Source organism: Hippopotamus amphibius, chromosome 7, assembly GCF_030028045.1.
Source record: "Hippopotamus amphibius kiboko isolate mHipAmp2 chromosome 7, mHipAmp2.hap2, whole genome shotgun sequence".
Classification (NCBI taxonomy): Eukaryota; Metazoa; Chordata; class Mammalia; order Artiodactyla; family Hippopotamidae; genus Hippopotamus; species Hippopotamus amphibius.
In genome coordinates this window covers 85,215,887-85,243,664 of record NC_080192.1, presented here as the reverse complement: position 1 = coordinate 85,243,664, position 27,778 = coordinate 85,215,887, and the positions used below count along the sequence as shown (strand labels likewise).

Here is a 27,778-nt window from a genome sequence, read left to right as displayed (position 1 = left end):
ATTAGTGGCAAAAAATGCTTAATAGATTAAGTATGTAAAACTTCTGAATGTCAAAAAAAGTTAGAAAAATTTAAGAAGCAAATAAAAATATATTTGTACCTTATATTAAAGAATTCATGTTGTTAACACAGAACACTTACAAAGAAATTTAAGAAGTAAGCAAATAAACCCCATATAAAAATGGTCAAAGGAGATAAACCATTTACAGAGAAATACAAATGGGAAACAGAAATATTAAATAAAAAAGAGTCAGCTCATTAGTAAGCAAAGAAATGCAGTTGGTATAATAACGTGATACCATTTTCCCCTTATCAATGTGTCAAATATTAAAAAAAATCGATATATAATCTCCAGTTGTCAAGATGCAGAATCAGGCATTTCCATACACCACTGGAAAGCGATGAGTTTAGACCTCTCAGGATGTAAATTCAACATGTCAAGAGCACTGGCATTTAAAAAAATAACTGTTGACTTGGAATTCCAATTTTAGAAATTTGCCCTATGGAAATAGTTTGCACAGACTTATGTAGAAGAATATTTGTTATTTATAGATTTCCAAAACAGAATTCCAAAAAAGGGAGATTGGTTAAATGAATTATAGCCATAAACAGTTGTGGTAGGCAGAATAATCACACTGGTCCTTAAATGCAAAGAGGAATCTTTCTTAGCTGTGGTCCCCAGGAGGAAAGACAGGAGAAGAATGGTCAGAGAGATTCACTGTTACTGGCTTGGAAGAGGGAGGAGGCAGCCCATGAGGCAAGGTTTGCAGTTGGCTTCTAGAAGCAGGAAAAGGAAAGGAAACAACACAGCCCTGCCAACATCTTGATTTTACCCATTTTACTTCTACAGAACTGCAAGATAATAAATTTGTGTTGTTTCAAGCCATTAAGTTCATGGTAGTTTGTTACAGCAACAAGAGAAAACTAATATAAATGGTATACTTTGCTGTCAGTAATTATAAATCATATTGGTTAACAACTTATTTAAAGTAGAAAGCAGATTACAAAATCGTAAGTCTAGCAGCCTAGTTCCAATGATGAAAAGTAAATAGATTAGCAATGATCATTTCTGGATGCTGTAATTATAATAGACTTTTTTCTTACTTGATTTTCTATTTTCCAGATATTATAAAATATTTCTCCTTTGTAATCAGAAAAAAATACAAATAAGTGTTAGGTAAAATACACTTTAACTTATATTTCTCTAATTATTAAATCAATAATAATAGTCTAATTTATGATGGCTTTACTTTTTACGGCAAGCAACTACTTCTACTTTCCCAGCTCTACCTAAATCCTAGTCTTATGCTACTGAAATTATTATTGTATTATTGTTTTTAATAAAATATAAACCTATTTCAAGATTTATCTTTCAGAATTTAACTTTTGCCCCCAATTTCATTACTATATAGCAATTGGATGGAAATTGTATTTGACAGATAGCAATTCTCATTATCAATTCCTTTGTACAAGTTCTTCCTCCTTGAGTCTTCAATTTTGATTCATTTCTTCACTGGTTGTAATATGTCTTTGCATTGATTTAATTTTTATTCAGGAAAAGGAGATGACCATTCTATTTTCAAAGTCCTTGCATATCCGAAAATATCCTTCACACATGAATAACAATGTAAGTATTATATAACAATTATTATATAATTGTTATAACATTTTCTCCTAAGAATTTTAGACATTGCTCAATTGCTGTCTGATACTTATTGCCATCTACTAGAAGACTGAGGTCAGAGTAATTTTTGTTTCATTTTATGTCTTTTATTTTTCCTGCTGGGATATATAAGGGGATTTAAAATTTTAAAACTTAGAATTTAAAAATTTACCAGAAAATGAAAGGAATATTAATGAGTACAGTTGTTTGTTTTTTTTTTTTTCTCCTTCCCATTCATGTTACTTTGAATATGTGAGCCCATTCTATGTATATTCTGCTTAGAAAAGTTTTATAGTAAGCTGGCTTCTTTTGCAAGAGCACTTGGTATGTAAAGTTGGATTTCTGGTTTGTATTTTTTATAACTAATAACTTCTCTCTCAATTTTTATTTTTTCTTTTCTTTTCTTCTTTGTTCTAGAACAACTTGTGTTTTTCTTCTGTGTGACTGATTTTGCTTTTCTGTGTCAGTTCAGCTTTTCATTATTGTCAGTGTGATTTTAATTTCAAAATTGCATTTTTAGTCTCCTTGTGGTTTTCTCATCTCTCAGCCAGATCCTTTTTTATTCTCACACTGATTTTCTGATTTGAATTCTCCATTTGAGAGGCTTTTTTTACATTAAGAAACTAATGTGAATATTTTCTGATTTTTTCTCTTTCTTGTGCTAAGTTATTAAAAGAATCATTTTTCTTTAATCCCTCTGAAGAATGCTCTCCTCATCCCATGCTGCAGAATCTTTTTCTAAGCCCCATGTATGTTTCTTGAATAGAGACCCAGCCAAATCTGGATTTGACATGAACAGGGTCCCTTGAACATTTGGGAGCTAGTAGAAATCCCTTCTAGAAGACAGGTTGAACAGCCGCTGCCCAAGTTTTAAACCTAGCAAGTATATTTATCTTGTGTCGTTTTGCTGAACTTGTCCCAAATGCTCATTTCTCTATGAGCACATAATCCTTTGGTCTGAGAAAGAATGTGAAAAACAACAGCCCCTTGAACATCTTTCTTTCAGGGCTCTCTCTCTTCCATGTTTTCCCTAAGGGGCCTGAACACACATATCAGGTGCCAATACTTGTCCCTCCCTTGTCTTCTACCTTCCCCTGTATCCAGGGAGTTGTAGCCTCCCAGGACAAGAGGCTCTCCAGTGGGAAAGAGGATGGGATGAACATGTTCTTCCAGTCACCTCAGAAAATACTGCCTTGCCCTTAAGGTTGCAAAACCTGTTTCTTCATGTTAGCAGCAGAGGTGCTTGTATTCATTTGTGAGGGCTGCTATATCAAAGTTCCACAAACTGGATGGCTTAAACAATAGAAACTTATTGTCTCAGAGTTCTTGATAAACTTCTTGCAATCCAGTGAAAATTGCCCCCATACACTGGTATACATTCAGCTGTTAACCTTAATACCCAGCGTTATTGCAGGTTTCCATAATTTTGTCTACTTTGTTGAGTTTTGTATTGCAAGCAAAAATCCTAAAGAGGCTTTGTCAGGGGTTATTAACTGACTTCCAGATTAACTGTGACATTCTAGTCATCAAATATTTGTTAATAAAAGTGATCCCAAAGTGTGTTCTGTCATACTTTTACCACACTTTATTGTTGTGAATTGTTTTAATACTCTCTTCGAATCTTGAATAATAAATAGGGGTTATTTTCCAGTTAGGGAGTTGGCTTCCAATGCATTGGACAATTAAATCTGGCTAAACTAAAGGAAGAGTGTGAAAAATGAAGGTGGGATGGGAATAACTGGACGAACTCAGCAGCTGACTTCTCCATAATGAACCAGGCAGAGAAGGAGGAAAACAATTCCTTTTCTGGTCTTCACACAGTGGTGAACAGGAGCAAACTGCAAAATGAAGTTCTACCTAATTATACAATAGTTATCTACTCTAACTTGAAAGAATATTCATCATACTTTTCCCTCACCAAAAAGAACATCCTTTGACTTAGTAATGATCAAACTACATTCTTAAGTAGAGAGAAAGGCAGAAGTTAGACCTCCCTTTCTCTTACGCAGAGAACAGTTCTTTAATAAGATTTCTCCATCCTTTTGAGCCATGCAAACTTCCCAGAGGATTGATGCCTGATGTGCTAAACAATATGCTGGTGCCTGGTCTCCCCGATGAGGGCTAATTACAGCACTGCAGCTCAGGAATTCAGGAATGAAACAATCACTCTTTTGCCTTGAGTTCTCACTCACTCCGGTGCTGCACTCCCAACCGAAGGACTTCCATGTTTTGGCTCACAATCTGTACATTACCCTTTCGAAATTCTGTGGTCCTTTTTCTCCATGATACTATGCCAAGAATCCTCCATTGAACTCTCAAATGACATTGATGCTACTACATCCTCCATAACACAGAAATCTATTTTGTATTGTTTTCTAACATTTCTCTTCTGAAAGCAGTTGCACCACCTTCGCAGATAATAACAAATGGCTGCTGAGGGAGGAAGAGGTTATTATATAAAAAAAGGATTTTTTTTTTCATAATACATAGCAATGGAGACTGAAAGGAGAATGACTTTTTTTCCATTTTATTTGTATTAATCCTCTCCACTTGTGAATTTTTATAAGGGTTGGGGATTTCATTAAAGATGTCTCCCTGGGAAATTAGAAGGCTATGGATTACAATGGCTTCTATTGTCAAATGGAGATTCTGTTCTCAGTTTCAATTCAGGGGCAGGGGATGAGAAAGGGCTGAACACAGGCTTTTAAGGAATCAGTCAGGAGTCTTTATTGATTGATAAGAAATTCTGATGGTTTTTTGACTTTTACTCTGAAACAGTGTCCACTTTGAGGCTACTGAGTGCCAATCAACTACTAGCCCACGAAAGCATCTTTGAAATTGGGCTTCTAGTTCAAAGAAGTCCTCAGATATAAATACCCTCACTCTCATTGCTTCTGGATGATGGGTGCTTTCTTTTGCAAATTGACTACTGTAGAGGTGTGATTTGGTTGTCACAATGATTCTGGCATTTAGATGTGGGGACCAGGAATGCTGGATGTTCTTTAATGAGTGGTGCAGTATTGTCCAAAAAAATACTATCCCACACTCCAAATGATTTTCGAATGTCCCTCCAGATATTCAGGCAGGTGAAAAACCTGCTTGTAATTACCCAAATTCAGAACCTAACTTTGATTTTCATATAAATAAAGTGGATAAGTTTCCTGTTACTTAAAACAACACAAATGTATTTTAGAGTTCTAGAATTTGGAAGTCTGAAACGGGTTTTGCTCTGCTAAAATCAAGGTGTTACCTTGTCTGCCTTCTTTCTAGATACTCTAGGGAAGACTACATTCCCTTGCCTTTTCCAGATTCTAGAGGATACCTATATTTCTTGGCTCATGGCCTTTCCCTCCATTTTCAAAGCCAATAGCATATCATCTTCAGGTCTCTCTCTCTGATTTTGAGCCTTCTGCCTCCCACTTTCATTTATAAGGACCCTTGTGCATTGACCCACCCAGATAGCCCAGGACAATCTCTCCATCTCAAGGTCCTTAAATTAATCGCATCTGTCTTTTGTCATGTAAGATAATATACTCACAGGTTCTGGGAATTAGGGTGTGGACATCTTGGGAGACCATTATTCTGCCTATAATATAAAATGTATTTTTGAATTTTTTTTAATATCATGAATTTTCTAGGGACCTAACTACCATATAAATAAGAGAATATTGTATTTTGTTTTGTTCATTACCAAGAATTGATCCCCATTTCAGAACATCATGTCACTGATATCAGCATGACTCATAGTATTTGAGTAGCAACCCCCCAATAAAAGAAAGAAGAAACCCCACTTCTATATCTGTCTGAATCTGTTGCCATCACATCTCTTTCTTCTCAATAAAGGTACAAGCCCAGCATGTTGTATGCCTGAGCATTTCCATATTGAAATACGTAGTATTTTACCATAAATTGTTTTTCCTCTTTCTTTTTTACAATACAGTTAGGACATTATACTGATTTTTTTTCCCTTGAAAATATGAGTATAGATTATAATATCTATGAATTATATTTCAGTATAGTAAAGGGGACACTATAAAATAGTTGATATATTTAAATCTTTAAGCCATTTTGAGTTTATTTCTGTGTATCATGTGAGGGAGTGTTCTAACTTCATTGATTTACATGTGGCTGTACAAGTCTTCCAACACCACTTGCTGAAGAGATTCTCTTTTCCCCATTTTATGTTCTTGCCTCCTTTGTCAAAGACTAATTGTCCATAGGTGTGTGGGTTTATTTCTGGGCTCTTTATTCTGTTTCATTGGTCCATATATCTGTTTTGTTCCAATACCACATTGTTTTGATTTGATTACTGTAGTAATTTGATTACTGTAGCTTTGTAGTATTGTCTGAAGTCTGGGAGGGTTATGCCTCCTGCTTTGTTCTTTTTCCTAAGGATTGCTTTGACAATTCTGGGTCTTTAATGGTTCCATATGAATTTTGGGATTATTTGTTTTAGTCCTGTGAAAAATGTCATGGGTAATTTGATACAGATTGCATTAAATCTGCAGATTTCTTTGGGTAGTATGGTCATCTTAACAATATTAATCTTTCCAATCCAAGAGCATGGGATATCTTTCCATTTCTTTGAATCATCTTCAATTTCCTTTATTAACAGTTTGTAGTTTTCAGCATATAAATCTTGCACCTCCTTGGTCAGGTTTATTCCTAAGTATTTTATTTTTTTAATGACATTTTAAAAGGGATTGTTTGTTTACATTCCCTTTCTGCCATTTCATTGTTAGGGTAAAGACATACAACCAATATCTGTATGTTAATCTTGTATCCTGCTATCTTGCTGAATTTATCAGTTCTAGTAGATTCTGTGTGAAGTCCTCAGGGTTTTCTATATATAGTGTCATGACATCTGCATATAATGATAATTTTACCTCTCCCCTACCAATCTGAATACCTTTTCATTTCTCTTTCTTTTCTGATTGTTGTGGCTAGGATTTCCAATACTATGTTGAAGAGAAGTGGTGAGAGTGGGCATATAAGACATGACACCATAAAACTCCTAGAAGAGAACATAGGCAAAACATCCTCTGACATAAATCATACCAGTGTTTTCTTAGCTCAGTCCCCCAAGACAATAGAATTAAAAGCAAAAATAAACAAATGGGAGCTAATCAAACACAAGCTTTTGCACAGCAAAGGAAACCATAAACAAAACAAAAAGACAACCATCAGAATGGAAGAAAATATTTGCAAATGAAGCAACTGACAAGAGATTACTCTCTAAAATATACACATAGTTCATGCAGCTCAATATCAAAATAAACAAACAACCCAATCAAAAAATGGGTGGAAGAGCTAAATAGACATTTCTCCAAAGAAAACATACAGATGGCTAAAAAGTACATGAAAAGATGCTCAAAATCACTAATTATTAGAGAAATGAAAATTAAATCTACAATGAACTATCACCTCACAACAGTCAGAATGGCCATCATCAAAAAAATGTACAAACAATAAATGCTGGAGAGGGCATGGAGAAAAGGGAATCCTTCTACATTGTTGGTGGGAATATAAATTGGTACAGCCACTATGGAGAACAGTATGGAGGTTCCTTGAAAAAAACTAAAAATAGAGCTACCATGATACCCAGAAAAAACTATATTCGTGCACCCCTATGTTCATAACAGCACTATTTACAATAGCCAAGACAAGGAAACAACCTAAATGTCCATCAAGAGATGAATGGAGATGAAAAAAGATGGCGGCGAAGTAGAGAGACGTGGAGTGCATCCCTCTCCACAGATGCATTGGGAATGCACGGAAGGACTCAGTAATTCCCACAGAGAACCAGCTGAACACCAGCAGACGGCCTCGGACACCAGAAAGGGCTGCGGGGAGCCCGACATAGCCGGTAGGGAGGCATCTACGAGGGCTCAAAGAGGGTGAAGCGGCGGAGCTGTGGCAGACGGGAGGGAGTGAGAAACATACGGAGGGTCCGCAGAGCAGCTCAGTGTTCCCGGACCGAGACATAGAACTGCGGCTGAACGGAGGGTCCGGGAGTGGGAACGTGGGAACTGGAGAGCTGGTTCAGGGTGAGAAACATTGTTGCCGGTAGGGTGACGGACCGAGAGGACAGGAGGGAGGAGGTCCGCGGAGAGGAGTGCCCGTCCCTGAGAGCTGCCCGGCCATGATGGCGGCTGGAGGCTGCAGGCTCCCGGGTGGGGGGGAGGAGCCGCGCGCATAGCCTCTCTCTCTCTTTCGGTGCCTCTGCAACAGGCAGCGGAGAGACGCCCTGCGGGCCACCTAAGGTGCTCAGGGATAACAAGTACCCTCAGGCACTCGGGCGGGGCTAGATTAAAACTCCTTGCAACGCCAGCAGCAGGGAGGCTGCCAAGAGAAAAAAAAAACCAGCATCAAAAAGAAAAAACCCCGAGAGAGGCCCAACTCTAAGACTTTCTGTGTATGCCTGAGCCACCAGCGCCCTATGCAACAGGCACCTCCAAGCCTGACTGAAACAACAGTGCGCCACTGCTCACTCACTCCCAGGAGAAGGAGCCACTATTGTACCCTCTCCCTCCCCACACACCTAGGCTTACAGACGAACAATAAAGGAACCTCTGCTGGTCACAGAATAACGCAAAAAAAAAAAAAACCCAAGGCAAGGAGAAGGACACTTACAGTTGAGACGCTAAGGAAACAGAAATAGTAGTATCAATACCTATTGAACTGGTCCATTCTGGGATCAGTTCTGGATTTTTTTTTTTTCTTTCTCTCTCTCTCTCTCTTTTTTTTTTTTTTTTATTTATTAAATACAATCTTAGCCCTAAAGGATCTACAAGTTTTATAACATAATTTTTTAAGGATATTTTTTATTCTTTTTTTTTTTTTTTGCCTTTTTATATACTTCTATATCTAGCTAAGTTTTTGGTAGTACGGACAATATATCTCTCATACTTTCCTTTCATCCCTATCTTTTATACACTTCTATTCCTTTCTTTTTCTTTGCATATTTCCAACCACATTACGCTCTTCTGCTCCCCTTTCTTCCAGCCATTTTAAGTTTATTTTATCTTAACATACTTATAAGCAACACTATCGGTCTTCTCAGACTCCTTGCTCTATTTTCCAGATGATGCACTGCCTTGGTATTAATATTAGGCTTTTGTCTTTATCTTAGTTCTTAGTACAGTTGTCTAATTACATTCTGAGAATCTCCATTCTCTCTGGTGGTACTCCAGCTCATTTCTATACTTGATCCTAGCTTACAAAATCTCCCTGGATTGATGTTTGTATGTGTAGGGTGTTATTTGTTGTTTGTTTGCTTTTGCTTTTGTCTCTGATTTGTTCTGTTTCAGTTGTCAATTTCTGCTGGGTTTCTCTTTGAATATCTGATAGCACACTGGGGTTCTGTCAGGTCTTTCTAGAGCCTTATGTCCTAATGGATTCAATAATTGTGTGTCTTATACATGTATGTGTTTCCTAGACTGAATATTCGTTTAATCCAATACTTGGACATTAGTCTGAGGCTTGGACAGTCTTCTATAAACACCTCTATCACCAGGACAAGCAACCCCAAAAGCTTGGACAACCATGAGGAAACAAAGAAACCCCATGCAGGCAAAGGAGCAGGAAAAAAACCCACAAGACCAAATAAATGAAGAGGAAATAGGAAAAATGCCTGAAAAGGAATTTAGAGTAATGATAGTAAAAATGATACAAAATCTCGATAACAAAATAGAGAAAGTACAAGAAACAGTTCATAAGAACTCAGAAAAACAAACAGCAATGGATAACAAAATAACTGAAATTAAAAATACTCTAGATGCTATAACCAGCAGAATGACTGAGGCAGAAGAACGAATAAGTGAGTTGGAAGATAGAATGGGAGAAATAAATGCCACAGAGCAGGAAAAAGAAAAAAAAATAAAAAGAATAGAAGACAGCCTCAGAGACCTCAGTGATAACCTTAAACGTACCAACATTCGAATTATAGGCATCCCAGAAGAAGAAGAAAACAAGAAAGGGTCTGAGAAAATATTTGAAGAGGTGATAGTGGAAAACTTCCCCAACATGGGAAAGGAAATAATTCACCAAGTCCAAGAAGCACAGAGAGTCCCATACAGAATAAACCCAAGGAGAAATACACCAAGACACATATTAATCAAACTAACGACAATTCAACACAAAGAAAAAATATTAAAAGCAGCAAGAGAAAAGCAACAAACAACATATAAGGGAAAACCCATCAGGATAACAGCTGACCTTTCTACAGAAACTCTGCAGGCCAGAAGGGAATGGCAGGATATCCTGAAAGTCCTGAAAGAGAGAAACCTACAGCCAAGAATACTCTACCCAGCAAGAATCTCATTCAGATTTGAGGGGGAAATCAAAAGCTTTCCAGACAAGCAAAAGTTAAGAGAATTCAGCACCACCAAACCAGCCTTACAACAAGTGCTAAAGGAACTTCTCTAAGTAGGAAACACAAGAAAAGGAAAACACCTACAAATACAAACCCAAAACAATTAAGAAAATGGTAATTGGAACACATATGTCAATAATCACTTTAAATGTAAATGGATTAAATGCTCCAACCAAAAGACACAGACTGGTGGAATGGATACAAAAACAAGACCCTTCTATATGCTGCCTACAAGAAACCCACTTCAGACCAAGGGATACATATAGACTGAAAGTGAAGGGATGGAAAAAGATATTCCATGCAAATGGAAGTCAAAAGAAAGCTGGAGTAGCAATACTCATATCAGACAAATTAGACTTGAAAGTAAAGACTATTAAAAGAGACAAGGAAGGGCACTACATAATGATCAAGGGATCCATCCAAGAAGAACATATCACAATGGTAAATATCTATGCCCCCAATATAGGAGCACCTCAATACATAAGGCAAATGCTAACAGCTATAAAAGGGGACATCGACAGTAACACAATAATAGTGGGAGACTTGAACACCCCACTTACATCAATGGACAGATCATCCAAACAGAAAATAAATAAAGACACACAAGCTTTAAATGACACATTAGACCATCTCGACTTAATTGATATTTATAGGACATTCCATCCAAAAACGACAGAATACACGTTCTCAAGTGCACATGGAACATTTTCCAGGATAGATCACATCTTGGGTCACAAATCAAACCTCAGCAAATTCAAGAAAATTGAAATCATATCAAGCATCTTCTCAGACCACAACGCCATGAGACTAGATATCAATTACAGGAAAAAAACTGCAAAAAATACAAACACATGGAGGCTAAACAATTCACTCTTAAACAACCAAGGAATCACTACAGAAATCAAAGAGGAAATCAAAAAGTATCTAGAAACAAATGACAACGAAAACACAACAACCCAAAACCTATGGGATGCAGCAAAAGCAGTTCTAAGAGGGAAGTTTATAGCAATACAGTCCTACCTTAAGAAACAAGAAAATGATCGAATAAACAACCTAACCTTACACCTCAAACAACTAGAGAAAGAAGAACAAAGAAACCCCAAAGTGAGCAGAAGGAAAGAAATCATAAAGATCAGATCAGAAATAAATGAAAAAGAAAGGAAAGAAACCATAAGAAAAATAAATAAAACTAAAAGCTGGTTCTTTGAGAAGATTAACAAAATTGATAAACCATTAGCCAGACTCATCAAGAAAAAAAGGGAGAAGATGCAAATCAACAGAATTAGAAATGAAAAAGGAGAAGTCACAACGGACACCTCAGAAATACAAAACATCATGAGAGACTACTACAAGCAAGTATATGCCAATCAGTTGGATAACCTGGAAGAAATGGATACATTCTTAGCCAAATACAATCTTCCAAGACTGAACCAGGAAGAAATAGAAACCATGAACAGACCAATCACAAGTACGGAAATTGAGGCAGTGATTAAAAATCTCCCAACACACAAAAGCCCAGGACCAGATGGATTCACAGGCAAATTCTATCAAACATTTCGAGAAGAGTTAACACCTATCCTTCTCAAACTCTTCCAAAATATTGCAGAAGGTTGAACACTCCCAAACTCATTCTACGAGGCTACCATCACCCTGATACCAAAACCAGGCAAAGATGTCACAAAAAAAGAAAACTACAGACCAATATCACTGATGAATATAGATGCAAAAATCCTCAACAAAATACTAGCTAACAGACTGCAACAGCACATTAAAAAAATCATACACCACGATCAAGTGGAGTTTATCCCTGGGATGCAAGGATTCTTCAATATACGCAAATCAATCAATGTGATACATCATATCAACAAATTGAAGGATAAAAACCATATGATCATTTCAATAGATGCAGAAAAAGCTTTTGACAAAGTTCAACATCCATTTATGATAAAAGCTCTCCAGAAAATGGGCATAGAAGGAAACTACCTCAACATAATAAAAGCCATATATGACAAACCAAAAGCCAACATTGTTCTCAATGGAGAAAAACTGGAAGAATTCCCTCTAAGAACAGGAACAAGACAAGGGTGTCCACTCTCACCACTGTTATTCAACATAGTTTTGGAAGTGTTAGCCACAGCAATCAGAGAAGAAAAAGAAATTAAAGGAATCCAAATTGGAAAAGAAGAAGTAAAATTGTCACTCTTTGCAGATGACATGATATTATATATAGAAAACCCTAAAGACTCTACCAGAAAACTGCTAGCACTCATTGATGAGTTTAGTAAAGTAGCAGGATACAAAATTAATGCACAGAAATCTCTTGCATTCCTATACACTAACAACGGAAGAGCAGAAAGAGAAATTAAGGAAACTCTCCCATTCACCATTGCAACAAAAAGAATACAATACCTAGGAATAAACCTGCCTAAGGAGGCAAAAGATCTGTATGCAGAAAACTTTAAGACATTGATGAAAGAAATCAAAGACGACAGAAACAGATGGAGGGACATACCATGTTCCTGGATTGGAATAATCAACATTGTGAAAATGTCTGTACTACCCAAAGCCATTTACAGATTCAATGCAATCCCGATCAAATGACCAATGGCATTTTTCACAGAACTAGAGCAAGAAATCTTACAATTTGTATGGAAACGCAAAAGACCCCGAATAGCCAAAGCAATCTTGAGAAGGAAAAATGGAGTTGGTGGAATCAGGCTTCCTGACTTCAAACTCTACTACAAGGCCATAGTGATCAAGACAGTATGGTACTGGCACAAAAATAGAAAGGATGATCAATGGAATAGAATAGAGAACTCAGAAGTAAGCCCAAACACATATGGGCACCTTATCTTTGACAAAGGAGGCACGAGTATACAATGGAAAAAAGACAGCCTCTTCAAGAAGTGGTGCTGGGAAAATTGGACAGCAACATGTAAAAGAATGAAATTAGAACACTTCCTAACACCATACACAAAAATAAACTCCAAATGGATTAAAGACCTACATGTAAGGCCAGACACTATAAAACTCCTAGAGGAAAACATAGGCAGAACACTCTTTGACATACATCAAAGCAAAATCCTTTTTGACCCACCTCCTAGAATCATGGAAATAAAATCAAGAATAAACGAATGGGACCTCATGAAACTTAAAAGCTTTTGCACAGCAAAAGAAACCATAAACAAGACTAAAAGGCAACCCTCAGAATGGGAAAAAATAATTGCCTATGAAACAACGGACAAAGGATTAACCTCCAAAATATACAAGCAGCTCATGAAGCTTAATACCAAAAAAGCAAATAACCCAATCCACAAATGGGCAGAAGACCTAAATAGACATTTCTCCAAAGAAGACATAAAGATGGCCAACAAACACATGAAAAGATGCTCAACATCACTAATCATTAGAGAAATGCAAGTCAAAGCCACAATGAGGTATCACCTCACACCAGTCAGAATGGCCATCATCACAATATCTGGAAACCACAAATGTTGGAGAGGGTGTGGAGAAAAGGGAACTCTCCTGCACTGTTGGTGGGACTGTAAGTTGGTACAGCCACTATGGAAAACAATTTGGAGGTTCCTTAAAAAACTACAAATAGAACTTCCATATGATCCAGTAATCCCACTCCTGGGCATATACCCAGAGAAGACCATAATCCCAAAAGAAACTTGTACCATAATGTTTATTGCAGCACTCTTTACAATAGCCAGGACATGGAAGCAACCTAAACGCCCATCAACAAATGAATGGATACAGAAGATGTGGCATATATATACAATGGAATATTACTCAGCTATAAAAAGGGATGAGATGGAGCTATATGTAATGAGGTGGATAGAACTACAATCTGTCATACATAGTGAAGTAAGTCAGAAAGAGAAGGACAAATATTGTATGCTAACTCACATATACAGAACCTAAAAATGGTACTGATGAACTCAGTGACAAGAACAAGGAAGCAGATACAGAGAATGGACTGGAGAACTTGAGGTATGGGAGGGGGCGGGGGGTGAAGGGGAAACTGAGACGAAGCGAGAGAGTAGCACAGACATATATATACTACCAACTGTAAAATAGTCAGTGGGAAGTTGTTGTATAACAAAGGGAGTCCAACTCGAGGATGGAAGATGCCTTAGAGGACTGGGGCAGGGAGGGTGGGGGGGACTCGAGGGGTGGGCGTCAAGGAAGGGAGGGAATACAGGGATATGTGTATAAAAACAGATGATTGAACCTGTGTACTCCCAAAAAAATAAAAAAAAAATAAAAAATAAAAAAAAATTAAAAAGCAAAAAAAAAAAAAAGAGATGAATGGATAAACAAGATGTGGTAAATATATACAATGGAATTATAGCCATAAAAAAGAATGAAGTAATGCCATTTGCAGCAACATGGATAGACTTAGAGATTATCATACTACATGAAGTAATTCAGAAAGAGAAAGACAAATACCATATAATATCACTTATATGTGAAATCTAAAATACAACACAAATGAGCATATCTACAAAACAGAAACAGACTCACAGACATAGAGAAAAGACTTGAGTTTGCCAAGGAATGGAGGGGAGGATTGGGAGCTTGGGATTATCAGAAGCAAACTGGTATGTATATAATGGATAAACAACAAGATCCTACTGTATAGCACAGGGAACTATATTCAATATCCTGTGATAAATCATAATGGAAAATAATATGAAAAAGTATATATATATATATATATATATATATATATATATCTGTGTGTGTGTGTGTGTGTGTGTGTGTAACTGAATTACTTTGCTGTACAGTGGAAATTAGCACAACATTGTAAATCAACTATACTTCGATATAATACTTTAAAAATAAAACATTTGATATAAAAAGTAAGTCATTGAGTCAGATGTATGCATTTCAGATTCCTGCTGCCCCTCTCAACTGACAAAATCCCTTTTCTCTAGCACTACCATCTATGCCCTGGATTTCACTTCCTTCAATCTCCTTCAAAACTCCACTGAACTTACTCTTGCTAAGGGCCTCAAGCCATGCCCCTGTGACATATTCTATAGTTCTGATAAGCATTCTACTCTCAAGATAATTAACTTTCCAGGAAAATCTCTGGAGGCTTCTAGAAATCCAAAAGCCTATGGCAAAACTGTTCTTGCTACAGCAGGCTTTCAGGGAATACCATGGAGCCTAAGTGCTCCCGATAAGACATCTACTCTTTTCCTACCTTATCACTAGAAGATGTCTCTGTGCCCAGTATCAAGGGGGGAAGCTATAATTAGGAAAATTATGGGTCTTTCTTATAATGACCTCCAAGAACAATCCCAATGTTTCTCAATTCTTTGTGTATCTGACCACCACAAGAGGTCTGAGCTTCTCTATTTAACATCAACCACCTTGGCTCTTATCTCCAAAATGGCTCCAAGAACTTCCATAGCGTGATGCACCCTCCCAACCTCCACCCCTATGGAACACATAGTCTACCATCAACAAAATCTTCACCCTTTTCTTCAAAGGCTCCCTTCACTATTTTGCTACATGAAACTTGGCTGTTTCATGATATCACTTCTACAACTGCAGTCATCTCAGGTGGCTGGCTGTTCTTCATTTATAGTCCATTCACCATAGAGCCTAGACCAGTGACACATGTACTTATAGCTCCTAATCTTCACTTCAGGCCATTATTCCTTCTTTCTCTTTTAAATTCCTGCCTCTTTGAAGCATTTGATATAAGACTACACCACTTGTTACACTTGTTGCAGCCATTCCCTGATTCATCTAGTGCTCATTCTTTTCATCCACTGGAGATTTTAGCTCTTGACTCACTGTCTTCCTCCCCACCACTGTTCTTGTCTTCATTTTTGGTGACTATAATATGTTTTCTTCCACTTGCCTCTAGCCTTCCGCTCTCATACCTGAATCATTACCTGGACTTTGTCATCACTAGTAACTACATCATTTCCAAAATTCTTACTTCAAGCCTCTTACTCTGTGAGTATCAATTCTTATCTTTTCAGCTCATGCCCTCTGGTACTCCAAATCCAACAATTCTTAATATTCACCAGAATCTCCAGTCCATCAATCTTACCACTTCTTATTATCTCTCACCCCCTTATGTTCTTGATTCTCTATTCACCTAGCTTAGATTCCATGGTTATCCCTATAATCATTTCTTATATATACAGTTGACTCCACTTTTTTTCCTTTCTCCATTTCACTCATCTGACAAAACCCCAATGCTAATACATAATTCTCTACCTTCCCTAAGCTTACATTATAGAAAAAACATGCATTATGTTGACCTCTAAATTCTCTTGTCAATTCACAACACTCAAGTGTCCCTTTCACATTGGTTAACAATCTTAAAGTATTTTCCAGTCACTTTATTCTCCAACTCCACAACATAACTTTCACCACCTTTCCTCTCTTTTCAACATCTAGCACCTCCTCTTTCCTCAGTTTCAGTTGATGACCTTACTTTTTATTTCACAGGGAATGTAGAAGCAATTAAAATGAATCACATAATTTTATCATCAAACCTACCAGTCTATCTATCTTCATCTCTACCCATTGTCCATGGATCTTCCAGCTATAGTGTATTTATTGTCTCACTTCATTTTGAAGGTCAACACTGGACCCAACCCTATTTGTACATTCAAATGCTTTGCTCTTATATTCTCCCATCATCAGCATCATGAATTTCTCTCTCAGTTGCCCCATTCTCATTACCATACAAACATACAGTAACTTAAAAAATTCTTCCTTATACTAATATCCCTTCTGCCTACTTTGCTTTTCCTCTTTTCCCATTTATAACTCCACTACTTCCCTCAGTCTTGCCCTAGCCTATCCAGTCACTCTCTATCACTCTACTGAAGACAATTTTGTTAAAGGTAGTAATTATCTCATCTTATCAAATCCAATGGTCTGGATTTGGCTCTCATCGTACTTAACCTCTCAGTAGCTTATGACACAGTAGGTACCTCCACCTTCCTGAAAGGCTTTATTTAGCTTCCAGAATACCTAACCTACTAGTTAACTTACTGACTATTCCTGCTTTGTTATATTTGCTAGTTCTTACTCCTCTTCTTGATTTTCTAAGTTGGGATTTCCTTGGGGCTCAATCAGTGGCAATCTTCTCTATCCCACACTTTCCCCTAGGTAATTGTATACAGCCCTATGGTTTTAGGTATATGCTAATAACTCTCAAATTTCTATCCTAGCCCCTACCTCTTTTCATAAAATCCATATTTAAAAACCAACTGTTTTCAAAGAAGACATACAGGTAGACATCAGGTACACTGAAAGATGCTCAACATCATTAATCATCAGGGAAATGAAAAACAAAATCCCAAGAAGCAACCACCTCACATTTGTTAAAATGGCTATTATCAAAAAAACAAGAAAAAACAAATGCTAGCAAGGATGTAGGGAAAAGGGAACACCTGTGCACTGATGATGGGAATATAAATTGATGCAGCCTCTATGGAAAGCAGTGTGGAAGTTCCTCAAAAAGTTAAGAGTAGAACTACTACATTACCCAGCAATTCCTCTTCTGAGTATTTATCCAAAGAAGACAAAACCCACTGATTTGAAGGAATTCCCTGGCAGTCCAATGGTTAGGACTCAGTACTTTCACAACCGAGGGCCCTGATTCAATCCCTGGTTGGGGAACTAAGATCCCACAAGCCATGAGGCATGGCCAAACAAAATGAAATGAAGCAGAAAACACTGATTTGAAAAGATATATATATATCACCATGTTCACTGCAGCATCATCTACAATAGCCAAGATATGGAAATAATCTAAGTGTCCATCAAAGGATGAATGGATAAAGATGTGGTGTATATACACAATAGAATACTATTCAGCAACAACAACAAAAAAGAATAAAATCTTGCCATTTACAACAACATGAATGGGCCCTGGGGGCATTATGCTAAATGAAACAAATCAGTTATAGAAAGACAAATACTACATGATCTCATGTACATGAGGAATTTAAAACAAAAACAAAAATAAGTTCATAGATACAGAGAACAGATTGATGGTTGCCAGAGGCAGCCATTTGGCAGGAGAAGTGAAATGAGTAAAGAGGATCAAAAGGTACAAACTTCTAGTTATAAAATAAGTCATGAGGATGCAATGTACAGCATGCTGACTATTGTTAATAATACTGTATTGCATATTTGAAAGTTGCTAAGAGAGTAGATCTTAAAAGTTCTCATCACAAGAAAAAAAATTTTTTTCTAATTATGTATGGTGACAGATGTTAACTAGACTTATTGTCATGATCACTTCACAATATCTACAAATACTGAATCATTGTATTACATACCTGAAACTAATAAAATGTTATATGTCAACTATACTTCAATAAAAATAAAGTAATAATAATCAACTGTTGATTCACTCAGCTTTTCCACATGTCTATCTGCTACTGATCTGAAACGTATCAGAGCCAAAATCACTCTGAAATCACTGATTTTTGTTCCTGAACCTATTTCTTCTCCATTCTTCTCCATCTTAGTAAATGAAACCACTATTCTCCCAGTGCTTAGCCTCAAGCATAGAAATGATTCTTGATTGCTGTTTTTCTCTTCCATCCCACATCTATTTCATCAGTAAATCATTTGTTTCACTTTAAAAACATATCCAAAATCTGAACATTTACCACCCCTACCATTATACCCTTCTTTAAACCACCATGATCTCTCTTCTGGGGTCACAATAGGAGAAATCCTAACTGGTCACTATGCTTCCACTTTTGCCTCCCTACTGTCTATTCTCCATACAACAGGCAGATGGTATTTTAGAAGAGTAGACAAGATCATCTCTCTACCCAACTCATTCTATTCTAGTGGCCTATCATCACACATAGAATGAAAACAAAATTTATCTTGCTGTGGCAAAAACTCTTAATGGTCAATAATATTCATTTGCTCTCCCACATTTTTCAGAGTCCTGGCAGTTGGGCCAGACCATATGACTAGTTCTTGCTAATAAACTGTGAGGAGAAGCAATTTGTATTGCCTATGGACTGGGACAAGTTAAAGCTTCTGTGTGACTGTTGCTTCTTTCTTCCTTTAATGTAGCAACCAAGGAGCTCAGGTTGAAATGGTTGAGCTACAAGATGGAAATGGCCTATGACAAAGTAATGTCTTCAGGGAGCTTCCCAGAAGAGAAATGGAACCTGCAGTAGACTTAGAGTGAGTGATGAATAAATTTCTGTGTATTAAGCCATTGAAATTTGAGGGTTTGCTTGTTACTGCAGCATACCATACCCTACCTTGACTAATACATGTGGTACACATGGCTTTTTTCTCTAACTTCATTAGGCTTTCTCCCTGTGAATCACTGCAATCCAGCCACACCCAGCCTTTATTGCCAAATCATTCTTGCCTCAGGGTCTTTTATTCTAGCTGTCCCTTCTACCTAGAAAGTCTCTGCCCAATATAATCATATGGCAGACTTCATCACATTATTCTGGTCTTTGTTCAAATGTCACCTCCTCAGAAAGGGCTTCTCTGATCTCCCTATTTAAAACAGTCTGCTTCTACAACCTACTGAACGAAAGAAAATATTTGCAAGTGAAATGACCAACAAGGGGTTAATATCCAAAATATATAAACAGCTCATACAATTCAATATATATATTTTTAAAAACCCAATTAAAAAATAGGCAGAAGACGTGAATAGACATTTTTCCAAAGAAGACATACAGATGGCCAAAAGGCACATGAAAAGACACACATCTTTAATTATCAGAGAAATATAAATCAAAACCATAATGAGATATAACATCACATCTGTCAGAATGGCTATCATCACAAAGACCACACATAACAAATGTTGGTGAGGATGTGGAGAAAAGGGAACTGTTGTACACTCTTGGTGGAAATGTAAATTGGTGCAGCCACTATGGAAAACAGTATTGAGGTTCCTGAAAAAACTTAAAATAGAACTACCATATGATCCAGCAATTCCATTTCTGGGCATATATATATGAAGAAAATAAAAACACTAATTTGAAAAGATACATGCACCCCAATGTTTATAGCAGCATTATTTACAATAGCCAAGATATGGAAGCAACTTAAAGATCCATCAATATATGAATGGATAAAGAATATGTGGTATAAAAAGTAAAATAGATAGCTAGTGGGAAGCTGCTGCATAACACAGGGAGATCAACTCAATGATGAGTGATGACTTAGAGGGCTGAGATAGGGAGGGTGGAAAGGAGTTGTGGGAGGTAGGGGATATGGGGATATATGTATAAATACAGCTGATTCACTTTGTTGTACAGCAAAAACTGGCACAAGAGTGTAAAGCAATTATATTCCAATAAAGAGCTTTAAAAAAATAATATGTGGTATATATATACAATGGGATATTAAAAAGAATGAAAACTTGCCATTTGCAACAACATGGACGGACCTGTAGGATATTATGCTTAGTGCAATAAGTCAGACAAAGAAAGACCAATACTGTATGCTATTACTCATTTGTGGAATTTAAGAAATGAGGCAAATGAATGAATATAACAAAACATAAACAGACTTACTGACATAGAGAACAAGCTAGTGGTTACCAATAGGAAGAGGTAAGGCAGTGAGGGCCAATATAGAGGTAGGGGATTAAGAGGTACAAACTACTTTGTATAAAATAAATAAGCTACAAGGATAAATTGTACAAATCAGGAATATAGTATTTTATAATAACTTTAAAAGGAGTATACTATAAAAACAGAGAATCACTATATTGCACATCTGAAAATAATGTAATATAAATCAACTTTTTCAATAAGACAAAACAAAACAAATATTGATTTATAGTAGGATAATAGACCATGAGGTCAGTTTGAAATACTTCTCTCCCAAATTCCTTTTAAAAACACCTAGGAAATAATTTTTTTAAATAAAAAAAAAACCAAAAATATAACTTGAGCAAGTTCAATAAGGGAAAAATAATTAAAAGAAAATAAAAGCAGACATACTTCAACATGTTGGTTCTCAACTGCCTGAATAATTTATTATTCCTCATATAATGTTAAACATTAAGATTATTAGGGGACTTCCTAGGTGGTTCAGTGGTAAAGAATCCACCTGCCAATGCAGGGGACCCAGGTTCGAGCCCTGCTCCAGGAAGATCCCACATGCCGTGGAGCAACTAATCCCATGTGCCACAACTGTTGAGCCTGTGCTCTAGAGCCCATGAGCCACAACTATTGAGCCCATGTGCCACAACTACTGAAGCCCACGTGCCTAGAGCCCATGTTCTGCAACAAGAGAAGCCACCACAATGAGGAGCCTGTGCACCACAATGAAGAGTAGCTCCCGTTCACTGCAACTAGAGAAAGTCCGTGTGCAGCAATGAAGACCCAATGCAGCCAACAAACAAATAAAATAAACAAACAAATACATTTATTTAAAAAAAAAAATTTTAAGATTATTAAAAATAGGGACTTCCCTGGTGGTCCAGTGGTTAAGACTCCACGCTTCCACTACAGGGGGCATGGGTTCAATCCCTGGTTGGAGAACTAAGATCCTGCACATTGTGATGTGGCCAAAAAAAATAAAGATTATTAAAAACAAATGAAAATGGATTCAACATAATCCCTACAGTATGTTACTCACTCACTTGCTCTCCTGAAATAAAGAGTGGACTATTTATGAAATAAAGAGTGGACTTGGAGAGGGGGGTGGTGTAAAGATGGTGGGGTAAGAGGACATGAAGTTTGCAACTCCCCACAAGTGGGCAACTACCAGACTCTGATGTGGGACCTCGACACCCAAGGGGACAGAAGGAACCCCCAAGCAACTGGGAAAGATGTGGGGGAAAATGAGGGGGGGGAGGAGAAGTGGAGGTCATATGGGACCAGTGCCCCTGAGGGGTGGTCAGGGTAGGGGGGATATTTCTGCACCTGGAGGGACCCTCTGAGATTGGAGGATGGCAGGAACATTGCTGACATTTCCCCTGCCCACTTGGGCCCCAGGAAGCATGCTGGGCTCCCAGGTCTTGTCCTCCACCTTCTGGGGTACCCTCCAGCTATGTGGATCTTAAGGGCATAGGATGGAGGGAGGGGGAGGAGAAGAGGAGAGGTGAATGGAGAGGGACCCTCTGGGACTGTAGGATAGGAGAAACACAACTAGCATTTCCCCTGCCCACATAGGTCCTGGGAGCCTGCCGGGGTACTGGGCTGGGTCCTCCACCCCCCAGGGCATCCTTTGGCCACATGGGTCCTAGGGGTGTAGGAGGGACAGGGGAGAGAAGAGTAGAGGTGAATAGGGAGGGACTCATTGGGGGTCAGAGGATCAGGGGGGGAATGCAGTTTGTGTTTCCCTGACCCATGCAGGCACCAGGAAGCCTGCTGTGCTCCTGGGGCTGGTTCTTCACCTCCCATGGCCCCCTCCAGCTGCATGGGTCCTAGGGGTATGGGAAGGAAGGGAGTAAGAAGAGTAGAGGTGAATGGGGAGTCTGGTGAGGTCTCAGACCTGATCATCTGCACTCTGAGGCCAAAGGCACACCGGAGCCCCTCCAGCTCCAGTGTCTAAGCCCTGCCCCCAACACCCAGGGCCTTTTCTGGCCACATGGCTAAACCCGGCCCCATTCTAAGCCCTGCCCCCCAACCCCCACCCCAGCCAAGGCCTTTTCTGCCAATTTTTTTTCTTTTTTTGCCACTGTGGTTACTTGTTTCATTTATATTTTATTTTTTCTAACTTATCTGTTAGTTTCCTAACCTTATTTTTTTTTTTTTTTTTTACTAATTGTTATTGTTACCCACTCCACCCCCTGGTTTTTGTTTTTTTTTTTTTTTTGTCACCCTGCACAGCCTTCAGGATCTAGGTTCATGGGTCAGGAGCTGGCCCTGAGCTCATGTGGTGGGAGCACTGAGTCTGAACCACTGGCCTTACAGAGAACCTCAGGTCCCAGGGAATATTAATCAGAGTGAGGTCTCCCAGAGGTCCTCATCTCAGCACCAAAACCTGGCTCTACCCAACAGTCTACAAACTCCAGTGCTGAAAGCCTCAGGCCAAACAACCAGTAAGAGAGGAACACAGTCCAACCCACTGAAAAGAAAAATGAGATGACAAAAAATAATGTTACAGATGAGGGAGCAAGGTAAAAACCTACAACACCAAATAAATGAAGAGGAGATAGGCAATCTACTATCATTACTCTAAAAGAATTCAGAGTAATGCTAGTAAAGGTGATCCAAAATCTCAGAAGTAGAATGGAGGCAAGGATCAAGAAAATACAGGAAATGTTTAACAAAGACCTAGAATAATTAAAGAAGAAACAAAATGAGATGAAAAACACAATAACTGAAATGAAAAATACACTAGAAGGAATCAATAGCAGAATAATTGAAACAGAAGAATCAATAAGTGAGCTGGAAGATAGAATGGTGGAAATAACTGCTAAGGAGCAGAAAAAATAATGAAAAGAATTGAAGACAGTCTCAGAGACCTCTGGGACAATGCTAAACACACCAACATTTGAATTATAGGGGTCCCAGAAGAAGAAGAGAAAAAGAAAGAGTCTGAGAAAACATTTGAAGGGATTATAGTCAAAAACTTCTCTAACATGGGAAAGGAAATAGACACCCAAGTCCAGGAAGCACAGAGAGTCACATGCAGGAGAAACCCAAGGAGAAAAACAAGATACATATTTATCAAACTAACAAAAATTAAATTCAAAGGAAAAATACTAAAAGCAGCAAGGGAAAAACAACAAATAATATACAAGGGAATTCCCATAAGGTTATCAGCTGATCTTTCAGCAGAAACTCTGCAGGCAAGAAGGGAGTGGCAAGATATACTTAAAGTGATGAAAAAGAAAAACCTACAGCCAAGATTACTCTACCCAGCAAGGATCTCATTCAGAGTCAATGGAGAAATCAAAAGCTTTACAGACAAGCAAAAACTAAGAGAATTCAGCACCACCAAACCAGCTTTACAACACATGCTAAAGGAACTTCTCTAGGTAGGAAGAACAAGAGAAGAAAAAGACCCACAAAAACAAATCTAAAATAATTGAGAAAATTGTATAGGAATATACATGTTGATAATTAACTTAAATGTAAATAGATTAAATGCCTCAACCAAAAGACTCAGACTGCCTGAATGGATACAAAAACAACACCCATATATATGCCATCTACAAGAGACCCACTTAGGACCTAGGGACACAAACAGACTGAAAGTGAGGGGATGGAAAAAGATATTCCATGCAAATGGAAATCAAAAGAAAGTGGTAGTAGCAATACTCATATCAGATAAACTAGACTTTAAAATAAAGGCTGTGACAAGAGATAAGGAAGGATCCTATGTAATGATCAAAGGATCAGTCCAAGAAGAAGATATAACAATTATAAATATTTATGCACCCAGCATAGGAGCACCTCAATGCATAAGGAAAATGCTAACAACCATAAAAGGCAAAATCAACAGTAACACAATAATATTGGGGGACTTTAACACCCCACTTACACTAATGGACAGATCATCCAAACAGAAAATAAATAAGGAAACACAAGCTTTAAATGACACAACAGATCAAATAGATTTGATAGATATTTATAGGACATTCCACCCAAAAGTGGCTGAATACACTCTCTTCTCAAGTGCACACAGAACATTCTCCAGGATAGATCACAACTTGGGTCACAAAAAAAGCTTCATAAAATTTAAGAAAATTGAAATTGTATCAAGCATCTTTTCTGACCACAATGCTATGAGATTAGAAATCAATTACAGGAAAAAAACTGTAAAAAAAAACAAATACATGGAGGCTAAATAGTGAGCTGCTAAATAACCAAGAGATCACTGAAGAAATCAAAGAGGAAACAAAAAAATATACATAGAAACAAATGAAAATGAGAACACAATGACCCAAAACCTATAGGATGCAGCAAAAGCAGTTCTAAGAGAGAAGTTTATAGCAATTCAATCTCACCTCAAGAAGCAAGAACAATCTCAAATAAGCAATCTAACCTTACACCTAAAGCAACTAGAGAAAGAAGAACAAAGAAAACCCAAAGTGAGTAGAAGGAAAGAAATAAAAAAGATCAGAGCAGAAATAAATGAAATAGAAATGAAGAAAACAATAGCAAAGAGCAATAAAACTAAAAGTTGATTCTTTGAGAAGATAAACAAAATTGATAAACCTTCATCCAGACTCGTCAAGAAAAAAAAAGGAGAGGACACAAATCAATAAAATTAGAAATGAAAAAGGAGAAAGTACAACTCACATCACAGAAATACAAAGGAGTATAAGAGACTACTACAAGTAAATATATGCCAATAAAATGAACAACATTGAAGAAATGGACAAATTCTTGGAAAGGTACAATTTTCCAAGACTAAATCAGGAAGAATTAGAAAATATAAACAGACATATCACAAGTAATGAAATTGAAACTGTAATTAAAAATCTTCCAACAAACAAAAATCCAGGACCAGATGGCTTCACAGGTGAACTCTGTCAAACATTTAGAGAAGAGCTAACATCTATCCTTCTCAAACTCTTCCAAAAAATTTCAGAGAGAGGAACACTTCCAAATTCATTCTATGAGGCCACCATCACCCTAATACCAAAACCAGACAAAGATATTACAAAAAAAAAAGGAAATTACAGACCAATATCACTGATGAATTTAGATGCAAAAGTCCTCAACAAAATACTAGCCAACAGAATCCAACAACACATTAAAAGGACCATACACCATGATCCAGTGGAATTTGTCCCAGGAATGCAAGGATTCTTCAGTATACACAAATCAATGATTTTGATACACCATATTAATAAATTAAGGAATAAAAGCCATATGATCATCTCAATAGATGCATGAAAAGTTTTTGACAAAATTCAATACCCATTTATGATAAAAACTCTCCAGAAGGTAGGCCTAGAGGGAACCTACATCAACATAATAAAGGCCATATACAACAAACCCACAGCAAATATCATTCTCAATTATGAAAAACTGGAAGCATTTCCACTAAGATAGTAGCAAGACAGGGATGTTCACTCTCACTGACACTTTTATTGAACATAGTTTTGAAAGTCCTATCCACAGAAATCAGAATAGAAAAAGAAACCAAAGGAATCCAAATTGGAAAAGAAGTTAAACTGTCCTGTTTGCAGATGACATGATACTATACATAGAAAATCCTAAAGATGCTACCAGAAAACTACTAGAGCTAATCAGTGAATTTGGTAAATTTGCCAGATACGAAATTAATGCACAGGAATTTCTTGCATTCCTATACACTAACAACAAAATATCAGAAAGAGAAATCAAGGAAACAATCCCATTTACCACTGCAACAAAAAGAATAAAATACCTGGGAATAAACCTACCTAAGGAGACAAAAGACCCTTACTCTGAAAACTATAAGACAGTGATGAAAGAAATCAAAGATGACACAGATGAAGAGATATACCATGTTCTTGGATTGGAAGAATCAACATTGTGAAAATGACTACACTACCCAAAGCAATCTACAGATTCAATGCAATCCCTTTCAAATTACCAATGGCATTCTTGACAGAATTAGAATACAAAAGACCCTGAATAGCCAAAGCAATCTTGTGAAAGAAAAACAGAGCAGGAGGAATCAGGCTCCCTGACTTCAAACTATACAACAAAGCTATAATAATCGAGAGAGTATGGTACTGGCACAAAAAGTGAAATGTAGATCAATGTTACAGGATAGAAAACCCAGAGATAAACCCAGACACCTGTGGTCACCTAATTTGTGATAAAGGAGGCAAGAACATACAATGGAGAAAACATAACCTGTGGTGCTGGGAAACCTGAACAGCTACATGTAAAAGAATGAAATTAGAATACTTCCTAACACCATATACAAAAATAAACTCAAAATGGATTAAAGACCTAAATGTAAGACCGGAGATTATAAAACTCTTAGAGGGAAACATAAAACACACTTTGACATAAACCACAGCAAGATCTTTTTTGACCCATCTCCTAGAGTAATGAAAATAAAAACAAAATAAACAAATGGAGACCTAATTAAACTTAAAAGCTTTTGCACAGCAAAGGGAACCATAAAGAAGATGCAAAGAAAACCCTCAGAATGGGAGAAAAGATTTGCCAATCAAACAACAAACAAAGGATTAACCTCCAAAATATACAAACAGCTCAGGGAGCTCAGTTTCAAAAAAGCAAACAACCCAATCAAAAATGGATGGAAGCCCTAAATAGACATTGCTCCAAGGAGAACATACAGGTAGCAAAGGGGCACATGAAAGGACATTCAGATGGCCAAGAGGCACATCGCTAATTATTAGAGAAATGCAAATCAAAATTACGAGGTAGTTCTGACCTCACACAAGTCAGAATGGCTGTCATCAAAAAATCTACAAACAATAAATGCTGGAGACAGTATGGAGAAAAGGGAACCCTATTTGAACATTGATGAGAATGTAAATTGATATAGCCACTGTGGAGAACAGTATGCAGGTTCCTTAAAAAACTAAAAATAGAACTACTGTATGACCCAGCAATCCTACTACTGGGCATATACACTGAGAAAACCATACCTAATAATGGACACATGTACCCCAAGGTTCATTGCAGCACTATTTACAATAGCCAGGACACGGAAACAACCTAAATTTTCAATGTCAGATGAATGGATAAAGTTGATGTGGTACATATATACAATGGAATATTACTCAGCCATAAAAAGGAACAAAATTAGGTCATTTGTAGAGATGTG

At 37.3% G+C, this 27,778-nt stretch overlaps 1 protein-coding gene across 1 annotated transcript in view; it reads right to left on the bottom strand.

Moving 5' to 3' along the window:
* TACR1 (tachykinin receptor 1) overlaps window positions 1–27,778 on the bottom strand; it is a 207,403-nt gene that overhangs the window by 154,984 nt on the left and 24,641 nt on the right. The gene's annotated exons all lie outside the window — the stretch shown is intronic.